The sequence below is a fragment of the Octopus bimaculoides genome, chromosome 12 (assembly GCF_046866305.1).
Source record: "Octopus bimaculoides isolate indiv1 chromosome 12, ASM4686630v1, whole genome shotgun sequence".
In the NCBI taxonomy this organism is placed as follows: Eukaryota; Metazoa; Mollusca; class Cephalopoda; order Octopoda; family Octopodidae; genus Octopus; species Octopus bimaculoides.
This window is the reverse complement of record NC_142939.1, coordinates 3,705,841-3,719,817: the sequence shown is the minus strand read 5'-3', so window position 1 is coordinate 3,719,817 and position 13,977 is coordinate 3,705,841. Positions and strand designations below refer to the sequence as shown.

Genomic DNA, 13,977 nt, shown 5'->3' with positions numbered 1-13,977 from the left:
TGTGTGTGTGTGAAATGTAATTGAAGTTTGCAGGGATGTGAATATTGTGATGATAGTGCTGGTAAGTTTTGGTGGTGGTGTTAATGGTAGTGGTGGTATAGAAGAGGATTCAGGTATAGAAGAGGATTCAGGTATAGAAGAGGATTCAGGTATAGAAGAGGATTCAGGTATAGAAGAGGGTTCAGGTAGTGGAGCCGGTGGTGATGGGGAGACAGTGGGTCGTCATAGCTGTCATGGTAGGTTACGCCGTTGCCGTCGTAGTCGTCGTGGTAGGTTACGCCATTGCCGTCGTAATGATGTTTCCGATAGTGATGAATATGAGGAGGCGTTAATGACATCTTCGTTACTTAGCCCTTATCTACTCAATCCCTGTGTATTATCTTGAGACACACTCGCACGCCCCCTACACACTTACACCCCCAGCACTTTTATTCTATAGACACACACACATATATATATATTTATACGTACGCATGTACACACGCACACACTTATAAACATATGCAATTACTCACAAACACAAACAACTTAAGAAACAAAACAAAAGATAATATTCGGGTTTGAGAGACCGACTGAGTGACGACAGTACATTCTTGTACAACCCGCCACCAACCCACCCCATCCTACGCACTTTCACATTCCACCTAGACGTGATCCCTCCTCTCACATCCCCCCCACTCTAACCTAACACGAGACGTCGCTACTCACGTGTCCGTTCACATGTCGTACCAACTTATATTTGTGAACTCTTACTTAATTATACTCAGCGATGTCAACAACCTGCAGGTTTAAAGGACCGTCACTAAGTCTTACAATCAAACGAGCATTAGTTTCCACAGACCACCACCAGTTTCCACTGTCCACAGGAATTTCCTGCTGACCAATTCTAGTTTTCACTGACCACAACAAGTGTCTGTCACTCTGTTCTAAGATCCACCGATCCCTACTAGTTTCTGCCAGCCAATTCTAGTTTTCGCAGACCACCAGTATTTTCAACAGACCAGCATTAGTTATCATAAACCTACACAAGTTTCCAAAGACGCAGGCGTGACTGTGTGGTTAAGAAGTTTGCTTCCTAACCACATGGTTTCGGGTTCAATTGCACTGCGTGACACCCTGGGCAGGTGTCTTCTACTCTAATTTCAGGTCTACCAAAGTCTTGTGAATGGATTTGGCAGACGGAAACTGAAAGAAGGCCGTCGTATATATTTGTATGTGTGCGTGTGTATTCCACCACCACTACCACCACCACTACTTGACAACCGATGTTGGTGTGTTTACGTCACCGTAACTTAGCGGTTTGGCAGCACCGATACAATAAATACAAGGTTTTCTAAAAAAAGAAATAATGATATTACGTACTGAGGTCGATTCCTCTGACAAAAATTCTTAAAGGCGATGGCCCAGCGTGGCCGCAATCTAATGACTGAAACAAGTGAAAGATAAAAGATTCGCCCAGCGCTAAGTGATACGATGCAACAGCCTTAAATTCCGCGCTTCTCCACCCGTTTCCTTCAACCATTTTAAATTTCCATAATCGCCTGCTTCTAGTTTACACAAACCATCACTAATTTCCACAAGCCATCCCTATTTCCACGAACCACTTATGGTTTCCTCCAGCGAACTCTAGTTTCTACAAACTACCACTGGTTCTGGTGCCTCATACCGCACAGTTCAATAAACCGCAACTGGTTTTCACTGATCTCATTTGATCTTTTTATTTATGGTTAAAGGTCTCGGGGAATTATGTCCTTTTGTTTTATAAATTTATTCAAGCGAAACCTCTTAATCTTTTCAGTATAAGGAGTTTACATCTGAACCAGAGAATCCGGGTTCGGTGTCATTGCAAGGCACCTCGGGCAAGCGTCTTCTACTATAACCCCAGGCCGACCAAAGTGGATTTTGGTGAACGCAAACAGAAAGAAGTCTGTCGTGCATATAGATAGATAGATAGATAGATAGATAGATAGATAGATAGATAGATAGATAGATAGATAGATAGATAGATAGATAGATAGATAAAACTTACTTGGAAGAGGATGCGTAACGTTCAATCATATAATATAAATAATATATATATTTAAACCGATGAGCATAAACAAAAATAGGAGTGCAGCTGGAAGTGGTTAGGTGACACCGAAGCGAAAGGAGAAAACAAAATTGAAGGGTGTAATGAATAAACGCTGCAATCGGTCAAAACAACTTTATATCATTCCCATATTATCACAAATCAAATATAGATATATATTAAAACAACAGGGCACCCAACTTACCCGCTCCCACCAAATTTCAGGCCTTGCGCCTACAGCAGAGAGGAATATTAAATAATATTAATATAAATATGGCAGCAAAAGAAAAGATGAGCTGGGAGAAGCGTTAGCATGCCCGGCATCTCGTCTGTCTCTTCGTTTTGAGTTCAAATTCCGTCGAGGTCGGCTTTGCCTTTTATCCTGTCGGGGTCGATAAATTAAGAACCAGTTGAGTACTGAGATCGATGTAATCAATTTAATCCCTCCCCCGGAATTGCGGGCTTTGTGCTAAAATTTGAGACCAATATAAATATTGCAAAAAAATAAGACAATGAAATGGATTGGGGTAGAATTAGCTTATAAAGCGGTGAGTGTGATTGTTTGTGAGTGTTTATATCTATCTCACAACCATCGCATAACAACCGGTGTTGTTTTCCTCAGCGGTTCGACAAAAGATACCGATAAAAATAAATACCAGACTTAAAAGACCTAAGTAATGCGCGACTTGCTCCACGAAACAAATCACGGTGGTGCCCCAGCATGGCCGCAATCCAGCAGCTAAAACAAGTAAAAGATATACATATACACACAGGTATACGTATATGTATGTATGTGTGTGACTGAACGAAGTGGGAGAAATAGGGTTATAGAGATAAGAATTACGATCTTGACTAAAGGTTATATATGATAAAATGAGGCTAGTTTCTGTTTAGAAAAAGTAAAATGTTATATTATTTTCTCTCCATCAACGACAGTAATCAGTTACAAATACATGTCTTTTCTGTGCTCAATTGTAAGTCGAGCGCCTGTTATCATAATATATTGACGACCGTGTGATAAAGGATTTCACTTTTATTACCACGTAGCTCCAGATGTGACTCAACCGCTCAACACTAAGAGCCTCGGGGCTTTTGCATACATAAACGGTCGTAAGTAAAATGAATATGTATACAGACACATAGAGTATAAGATAGCAATTTCTTAGTCTCCATTGGGAAATGGAGGATTTATAATTTCGTTAACAATGGAACTAAGGATTGTCAATCTTTGTGAGTCTTAAAAGGATGTGCTTTCTACAGAATATACTGTTACAATATCGTGCACCACACCTCTAAGCATAACATGGGAGCAGCCTCTACAAAATGATTTAAGCTTCTGGAAATAACAGCGAATTATCTCTAAGAACAAAACGCATATTTTGGATTACGTAATCTAAAATAAACCAGTTTCACTGAAATGACAACACAGCAACAGTTAGAAGGGCTCTCATCATATGCTCGGGGACCAGGGCTGGCAAGGGTCTAAACAACAAAGAAATCGCTCCATGAACTAGGCCCCGACCCTATCACCGATGGATCTCCCTGGAGAAAGCACATTCTCAACATAGCTGGTATCATAACTCTCAAAATTTTCCTCTCTTCAGGGTCAGTAAGAATTTCGGACCCTAATTGCTGCTGACACTCCACAAGGCTCATGTAAGGTTTACAATGGAGTACTGTTCCTACATTTGTGACATTGCTGCTGCTGCTATGCGCACAGACACCATGGGCCATATCCAAGAAAGGCCATTTGAATGGCTGGCTTTAATCGTTAACGAACGTCTTCCAGCTTTTGTCTCTTCTTTGTGCCTTTCCTATCACTGTTATAATTACTATAATGAAATCTGTTCCTCAGAACGTACTGGCCTCCTAGCCCCCACCACCAAGTCTCACCCAACCTTCTAGTCGTGTCTCTCCACTTCTCATTACATTCAAAACACTAAATACCGTTCTAGTCTTTCTCCCCCAGAATATCTGTCCTCTGAAATTTTCTCCCTGCTCACGTCTTCCCGCAGGTGATGATCTGCATTAGCTCAAACAGTTCACAATTAATGACCTCAAGATCCCTCATTTCAGGAAACCTACGAACTCGAAGCCATAAATATTCCGTTTAAACGAGGTTTGTTTGAGGGGTTGCAAAGCTCATGGGGAATGATCCTTCTTCCTGACTCACTAAATGATATCTTTTAAAGATTTATTATTTTCCTCCTCTTCGTAGACGAAGGCAATACCGTTGGGATCGTGTATGTAATTAATTTACTCCTGCGGTTTACTGTCATTTTCCTTTGCTTTTCTCATTGCCAGCAGGACTTGATCTTTGTTCTATAAGATAACGAAACCAGGATACTACGAAAGTTTCCGGTAAGGACTCGACTAACTCCGCCTTGTTCAGTATATTTCCATTCAGAGAAATAATATTATGTTTAAGGTGCATATATAAGCTTCTGTGATCAGTCAACACATGTCTGTCTTAAACAGGCGTCCTTAAAATTGAACGGTAGCCAATACTAAACGACTTTTTAATTTGATCACCGGACGACCCGCTAATTAAACAATTCTAAATGTCATCTTAGATAAATACAACTTCTAGCGGGGGCGATGATAACTTTCCATTCCACAAATAAAACACTTTGCTATAATTTGCAAGACAAAAAAGGCTGGTGAAACTAGTACAGATTCTGAAGTGTCAAATTTAGATGTTTTACAATGACAAATTTGATGCGTTGCATTTCTACCTAAAAATTTCACATAGGTCGACCTGGCTTTTCGTTCTTCTGTCAAAGTAATGGGTCCAGTCAATTAACTCTGCCACTCCTGAAACAAATAAACATTGAGCATGTGACTGTCGAGAAAATCAAACAGAATAATTATATCAATAATAATAATATTAAATCTTGGCACACGACCAGCAAGATGTTTTTGAAGAGGGAAAAGGGAAGAGTTGATTATGTTAAAATCAATACTTGTCTGGTGTTTTATTTTACTGCATACCCACGATAAACGGCAAAGTTGACCTCAGCGAGATTTGAGCTCAAAGCATAAAATGTCGAGAGGAATAGCGCTAAGTATTCTACTCGACACGCTAACGATCCTGCCAACTAGAAGAAGAAGAAGAAGAAGAAGAAGAAGAAGAAGAAGAAGAAGAAGAAGAAGAAGAAGAAGAAGAAGAATCCTTTCTGCTACTAGCATAAACTTGGAGCCGAACGCTCAACTGGTACTTATTTTATCGACCTCTGGGGTCGAGAAAAGCAAACGAAATGCTTGGCACCATTTCGTCCAGTGTACGTATGTATATATGTTTGTGTGTGTATATATATATATATATATATGTGTGTGTGTGTGTATGTGTATGTTTATATATATATATATATATATATATATATATATATATATATATATATGTACGCACACACACTGAAGTTGCTTGATGGTGGTTCTTTGTGTAGTAACAAAGTGTTATGTCTTTTAGTCCGAGTAGAAAGCAATACAGGTGACCCCTGTACAGATTTGGGAGATTAGTGAAAGAGAGAGAAGGGGATGGCAGAGGTGAGTAAGAAAACCCCAAACTAAGAATCTATCCCAAATACATGCAATAGAGTGGGCTCCGCCTAAGGCACCCAATGGACCATGTGACGATGTTACACCAGACGAAGGGTTAAGTCTGCCGCCCATGTTGCCCAGGGCGGGATTTGAACTCGGAACACAAAGACCCGAAACCAACAACGCAAATCATTCGATTTGTTTCGCCATTTTTCTGGCTTATGAACATCTCGTACCTGGCGAACAAGCTACTTACCACTCAGCCACACCTGTGTTTTATCTTTACTTGGATCGCTTGTTAGACAACGACCATACTGGGGCACTGCCTTGGCGGGTTTAGTCGAACTGCTCGACCCCAGGACTTTTTTGGTGTTTTTTTTCTTAAAGTCTGGTACTTTATTCAGTCGGTCTCTTACGTGGAATCGCGCTCATGTGCGAAAACGTAAACAAACCAACAGCGTTTTCTCAAGGGATGGTGAGGGATAAACATAAATATAAAGACATCCATTCATAAATATATAAACACACGCGCGCGCACATACACAAACTGCATTTGCTACTACCACCGCCACCACTGTCACCACCACCACCATCACTACTACCATCACTATCGTCACACAACTACAACTGCTACTACAACCACCAATTACTAATGTAATATTCGCTGATACCACCACCACCACCACTACCATCACTAATGATGGTGATTGCGATTGTGACGGCGGTGGTAGTGGTAATAATGTTGGTGATGGTAGTGGTGGCGGCGGTAGTGCGGTAGTGGTGGTGGTGGTGGTGGTGGTAGTGGCGGCGGCGGCAGTGGCAGTGATTGTGATGGTGACGTTGGTGATGGTGGATCTGGTGGAGTCTGCTGTTGTTGTTGGTAGTGGTTGTGGCGATGGTGGTGGCGGCGATTAGTGATAATGCTGGCGGTTACATGGGATGGTGTTCGAAATTGTTCCTGTGGTTTTGTACTGGTGGCGGCGGCGGTAAATGTGGTGGTGGTGGTGGTGGTGGTGGAGTAGAGCAATGTGTGTTTGAGTGTTTGGAGACATATTATGAATGACAGACAAGCAAACCTGTTGCATGTGAGTCACGACAGTTTACTTTAACAACGACAGCAACAACAACAACAACAACAAAAAGGCCGAAAGAATCCTGTGAGAAAATAATCTTTTGCTTTCTACCAATTCACAACACGACATACACGTCGATTAGCATCCTTCGGCGGAAGAGCGAAATACCAAGAAAGAAGTAGTAGTAGTAGTAGTAGTAGTAGTAGTAGTAGTAGTAGTAGTAGAGGCAGTGGTAATAGTAGTAGTAGCAGCAGTGGCGGCGGTGGCGGTAGTGGTGGTGGTGGTGGTGGTGGTGGTGGTGGTGGTGATGATGATAGCAGAGGTGGTAGTCGTGGTCGTGGTGATAGTAGTAGTAGTAGTAGCAACAGCAGCGGCGACGCTGGTGGTGGTGACAGAAATTGTAGTGGTGGTGTTGGTGGTGGTGGTGATGATGATAAAATTTTTTAGTGATTGGTGGTGGCGAGAGTAGCAGCAGTAGCAGCAGCAGCAGCAGCAGCAGCAGCAGCAGTAGTAGTAGTAGTGTCGCAGTTACGCATACATGTATGCACGTACGTATGAGATTTACGTTCTTTGTAATTGCAGTTCAATCCGGTCGCTCAACAAAGTGACAAGACATTTTGAGTTCCCAGGGTGTGTAAATATACGGTGGAACAATTAGTGTGGGCATTTCTGTGGGTGCATGCACCTGCATTTGTATTTCTGTGTGAATATGTCCCTTTAGCAGTTAGATGTTCGTACGTGCGCTTGTGTGTGTGTGTGTATGTGTGTGTATTTGAGTGTGTATCGTTGCTTCTTGCATATGTGTCTTTGTAGATGCACACAAACAAGGGTGTGTATATATTCAGTTAAAGAATCTCAGGTAGAGGAATCTTTGGAATGTTTTAGAAATCTTCACTGTGCCGCCGATTGATAGGATTTGGAGAATGCGTGTGTTTCTTTCGCTCTTCAAAGAAACCTAGCATTTCTAGGATTTTTGTGCTAATCTGTAGATTGATAGGTCTAATTTACCTACGACGATAGGTTCAAATGAAAATTTAGAGCCAAGGTGCAAGATCTATAATCTCTGTTTCAGTTCACCCTGAATTCTTTCCTGAACTTTTGACTGTACGTTCACATCCGCCGGGCAGCTGACCTTCACAACGATGCTTGGTTTTGTTCTCTGTCGAGTGGATAGCATCATTTAATTCAATGAGCTATCCTTGTCACGCACCGTTTCACATCGACTCTGTCTGATGATTACAGGATGACACGGTCTGAAGAATTTTCAACCCCTTTCACGCTAAGCCAAAGAATAGTTAATTCAATTCACAGAGTAACTGAATGCTCATCCTCGAAGCCGACGGAAATCCATTGATTTTCATATGTCACTGCACGTAACTCATTTTGCAGTCTTTACTAGCTTATGATTCTGGAATGGCCTCAACCACCAAATCTTTGTTTTGAAACACATAGTGGAACACACTTTGGAACGAGTTTTGTTGGGGTATCAATAACCAACTGATAACATTACGCACACAAGAGCAGTCCTCCGCCAAGGAGGCAAACCTCCGCCAAGGAGGCAAACCTCCGCCAAGGCAACCCCACCGTTCTCTCAACGATTAGCCAGAGATGATTTTTAAAATGAAAATATCTGAAATAAACTCGACTGCTCTCACAAACGAGAATACTAAAAATGAACCCGACCGCTCTCAAAAAATTAAGAGAAAACAGGAAAAGTAATCCGGAATCCTTGTCATAGTAATACTTTGCCTGTGCTACGTCTTTTTGTCTATATATATATGTATATATACATGTAGATGTAGGTACGTACATACATGTACGCATATATGCATAAACTCATATTATTTGTATATATGGATATATATATGTATATATATATATATATATATATATATATATATATATATATATATATATATATATATATATATATATATATATATATATGGATATATGTATATATATATCCATATATATATATGTATATATATAAATATATATGCATATATATATATACATATATATGTATATATATACATATACATATATATATACATATATATATATATATATATATATATATATATATATATATATATATATATATATATATATATATATATATATATATATATATATATATAACGTTCAGATTTTGCACTTAGAAATATGTATTAGTGTAGGCGTGTACATTAGACAATGTGTGAATGTGATTGCAGAGGGGTGGGGGGCGGCAGTAAGAAAGAAAGAAGGAGTGCATGAAAGCCTTAATGATGTGAAATTGCTTAGTAAGTGAATAACAATAGAATATTTTTAGAAAATGTATATACGTTACACATATACATTATATATATATATTTGTAACTACTGCTTTACCTTACGTGTCTCATCTATAACCCCCACCACCCCATTACTAACTACTATTACCATTACTGCTAAAAGTAGTAGTCGTAGCAGTAGTAGTACTACTATTGTTGCTTACCTGTCCAACGGCTACTCCTCTGTCGACGTCATCATCGAGGAAATGAACAAGGAGCAGGTAGGAACCCGCCACCCGTCATTCATCGTAAAAATGAATGAATCCAATCGGGTTGACATTCCATTCAATCGTGATGTTTTATGTGAGACGAACAAGCAGGTGATCGGGTGAAATTGATCGGGTCACAAGGGATTGGTGCGATAAACCTTTGGTGTAATGTAGTGAGGCCTAGTGCGGCGAGTAGTCGGCGTTGGTGTTGGTGCTGGTGCTGGTATGTAGGTGAGGCTGATGCTGTTTCTTTTTATTTGTTGCTGTCATTTAGTGAGGGTTTTTTTTTTTCTTCCAGCAACGATAAAAAAAATGACAAACCATAAAACACGAATGAATGAAAGTTTACGGTAAGAGAATTCATTCACACAAAACAGATTGTGTGTGTATGTGTGTGTCTGTGTGTGTGTGTGTGTGTGTGTGTGTGTGTGTGTGTCTGTGTGTGTGTGTTTCTATAAAAAGCTTACGAATCATTAATTTGCATGAGACCGATTGAAACTGTTTCAAATAATAATAATATATGGATATATATATATATATATATAAATATATAAATATATATATATATATATATATATATATATATATATATATATATATATATATATATATATATATATATATATATATATACATATCTTCGTATCTATCTATCTATCTATCTATCTATCTATATATATATATATATATATATATATATATATATATATATATATATATATATATACTAAACACATACACACACACACACACACATATATCAATTTAAATACACAACCGAAAGAGCTACTAATAGTTTGATGCTTTTATGATACTTGAGCAGGCATATTTATAAAAAAGGAGGACAAGAGAAACAACAATTAGAAGGACAGGCAAAGATAACGGGTCGTTCTTGGCTTTCTTTCATCAGTCATGTCTGAGACCTCACGACCATTTCGAACATTTACAGTTGAGATGGTTTGATCTGGCTGCCCCCAGAAAAGTCTAAGCTAAGAGCATTAGACCCCTTTGTAAGAAAGCTAGCGAATGATTACGGCAACAAAGACGAAAAAAATCAAACATGCACAAAACGGAGAACACGGTACGCAATTACGAATACAAACAACAAGAAATAACAACAGGCATCTTTCGACTGAGAACGATTCAAATTGAGCTGGCGTGTATGAAGGGAAAGCCTAAAGGCAGGAACATGGGAGATGGACCCAAGACCTGTTGATGGTCGGCAGTTAGGCCAAGAAAGAAAGATCATAGCTGGCCGATATATATATAATGTAGCGTATAATATAATGTCAGTAGTAGAAGTTTTCCTCGTTGCTGCGCTCTTTAATCGATTAACACTGGGTAAATATGTTAAGAATAGTCTTAATCTCTCTTCTGCAAGGTGGGGGAGGTTTAATGATTTGTGCGTTACATATGTGCAGAGTGTTTACAAATAGGATACTCTATCCTCCATTTACATTATGCAGAACATGTATTTATAATCAATAATTGATTTTACCTATGTATGCATATTCTTATGTATATTTTAGGCCAAGGGTAATTTGCATAATTAAAAAAAAAGTTCTAAGGGACATAAATCGTAAAGTTTAATGGCATAAAATTAAGGTAATTAAATTAATGAGTGGTGTACTGAATGCCCTATGAAATAATTCTTAATTTATTGTTTCCAGCCTAAAAACTTTTAATTTGAACAAATTAAAAATTTATTACCCACGTCTTTCTGTACATCAACCCTTTAACTTGATTATCCGATTTATTGTGTAATTAGTCCTCCTGGGTTATTTCTCTTATGCGTGTTTTTGATTAATAATTAAGCAAGTTACTTTTGAGTAAACATATGCCTAGCTCTTTCACATATATATCGAACAATCTATTTGCTTCTCTCCAATTTCGGTTTAACTACGTATCTTCTATCTTTTATCTTTTACCTGTCAGTCATTGGAATCCAATCGTGCTGACCATGGCCGGATTAAGACCCATTGAAGTCCTAAGCACTTAAAAGATTTTGATACCTCCATATAAATGTAATTCAAAATATAAGCAATAATAAACCATAAAATAAATTTATATATATATATACACACACACACACACACACACACACACACACACACACACACACACACACACACATATATATATATATATATATATATATATATATATATATATATATATATATATATATATATATATGTATATGCGTACACTCACAAACACATTTATATGTACGTATGTGTATACAATATATACACATATATATATCTATACATACACACGTACATACATACATGCATATATACATACCCATATATATCCATATATATATATATATATATATATATATATATATATATACATATATATATATATACACACACACACACACACACAAATATATATATATAAATATATATACATATATATATATATATATATATATATATATATATATATATATATATATATATATATATACACACACATATATATATATATATTTAAGTAGGCTTATAATATATGTGTTAGTAAGCAAATGTTAAATGTACTATTAAGCATCCCCTACACACACCGCATCATACTTCTCTTTGACCATCAGAAGAAGTTAAGGAAGAACAGAGACTCGACACTCTTTTATTGAGTCGTTTAATCATTTTCTCTCGAGGCAAAATAATTATTCCAGCTTATGTCAGCATGGTTAAAATTTCGATTTGGAAAGAGGTCAAGCCCTGGCCAGTCCTAGTTTTCTAGATTATAAATCGCTTCCGTCTCTATTTGAATACAAAAGAATCACATTATCTTGCAGAGATTCGAATAGTTCAAACACTACATCATTGATTTTTATTTTATTTTATATATTTCATTTTATCTGATTTCATATATTCATATTATTTTATATATTTGTTTATTTATTTGTTGATCGATCTTTGAATCTTCTTCGTTTCAATTATCTCCTTTTGTGGTAAGATAATCAAAGGAGTAGCTTGAAATATTCTGTATCGAGTCACAGAAATAGAACAAAAGAAATACTCTCTCACGATCTCTTAACTTAGATGTTTTGTGAATCCTAAAAGTACATTCCCTAGAAACTCCAATGTTATCTCAATGTGCGCCTGGGTGGGGATTCCAATCCATATATTAATCCATAGTATCTCTTAAACCTCTAAGATAATCTAATGACACTTATTTTCCTTAAGAAGTAGGAAAGAAGATAGGATTCTGTTATCCAATTATTTCTACTAAACTTGGGGAGTGAAGTGTGATTGATGCTTAGCGATCATATTGTTCTATGACAACATCGCTGAGATTTGATTGAAACAGAGAAACAATATATGTATGTATGAATGTATGTATGCATGTATGTATGTATGTATGTAAGTATTATGTATGTATGTATGTATGTATGTATGTATGTATGTATCTGTGTGTCTATCTATCTATCTATCTATGCTCGAAATACAAGAGTAGAAAAACAGGCAACAACTGATGAAGGGTCGTTCTTTATGTTGTTTGTCTTGTTTTCCATTTGTCCCTTTCGTTGTTCGAAGAAAATAGCTCATATTCCATGTACTTCGTATTTTTTGTTGTACATGTTTCGTGACGTCCTATGCCCACATATGCATTTATCTCTTTCTCTCTCTTTCTCTCTTTCCCCTTCTCTCTCTCTTTCTCCCTCTCTCTGTTTCCAACAATAGTTTGTTTACCCGTCATCTCTGTTTATAGAACTTCATATACTACTCTTCACGACGCAGTGTGGACGGCGTGCATTACTGCTTCTTCGAAAGATGGCTGGGCCAATGTGATGCGTGTAGACATAAATCAAATACATTTTAATCTATATATACACGTGTGTGTGCGTATGCTTGTGTGTGTGTCTATGTACGTATGTGTATATATTTGTGTTCGTGCGCACGTAAATTTGTTGTACATATGCGTTTGAGCATATATGTGTGTGTGTATATCTGTGTCTGTGCGTGTTTGGGTATATATGTAGTATACATATATATAAATATAGTATATAAATGTAATATACTTACATCTAGATGTGATTCTGTTGTCAGCTATTCAAATTTTTCCGGGTAATCAATTAGTCGCAGGTAATCGTTAACGATCTTTTCAGCTCATACACACTGTTTCGTATTATGACGCTATCCGTTCTGTTCTTACTCATCAAAAATGACATAGCAAAAGATCTGAACCATTCCCTACTGGGCAATTTTACACCCTTTAGCATTGAGAACCCGAATAAAAACACACCCAGGCGTCAAGACGGTGTAGAGCTTGTTTCATTAACTAATTACCTACGAATTAATGCACGAGAGTGGGATGAAAAGTTTCTAAACTGATTGTGAAGGAGTTATACTAGAGCCGTTATATATATATATATATATATATATATATATATATATATATATATATATATATATGTGTGTGTGTGTGTGTGTGTGTGTGTGTGTGTGTGTGTGTGTGTGTGTGTGTGTGTGTTCGATATACTTGTATGTACGTTGGGAGATTGTCTTAGCCCGTTTGCCTTCGGATGGTTGATTTCTGTAGTTATCATCAGTGAATTTTGGCGATTTAAATAAGAGTTTTGACTGTTATTTCCAGCAGATAGACATACTTAGCATGTCCTCCGATTAATTTTAATCCTTCATCTATTCTTCAAATATACAATACATGTATACATACATTCATACATACATGCATACATACATACATATATATATATATATATAGTAGGTATGTATATATGCATGCAGGTATGTATG

The 13,977-nt window shown here is 37.4% G+C and overlaps 1 long non-coding RNA gene across 1 annotated transcript; it reads right to left on the bottom strand.

Annotated features, from left to right (window-relative positions):
- Window positions 1-2,189: 2,189 nt before the first annotated feature.
- LOC128249184 (uncharacterized) lies at window positions 2,190-13,375 on the bottom strand. Its single transcript, XR_008265280.2, has 3 exons — window positions 13,246-13,375; window positions 9,164-9,499; window positions 2,190-4,882 (listed from the first exon to the last, which is right to left on the bottom strand). It is a non-coding gene; the product is annotated as an uncharacterized LOC128249184 (long non-coding RNA).
- Between the last annotated feature and the right edge of the window lie 602 nt (window positions 13,376-13,977).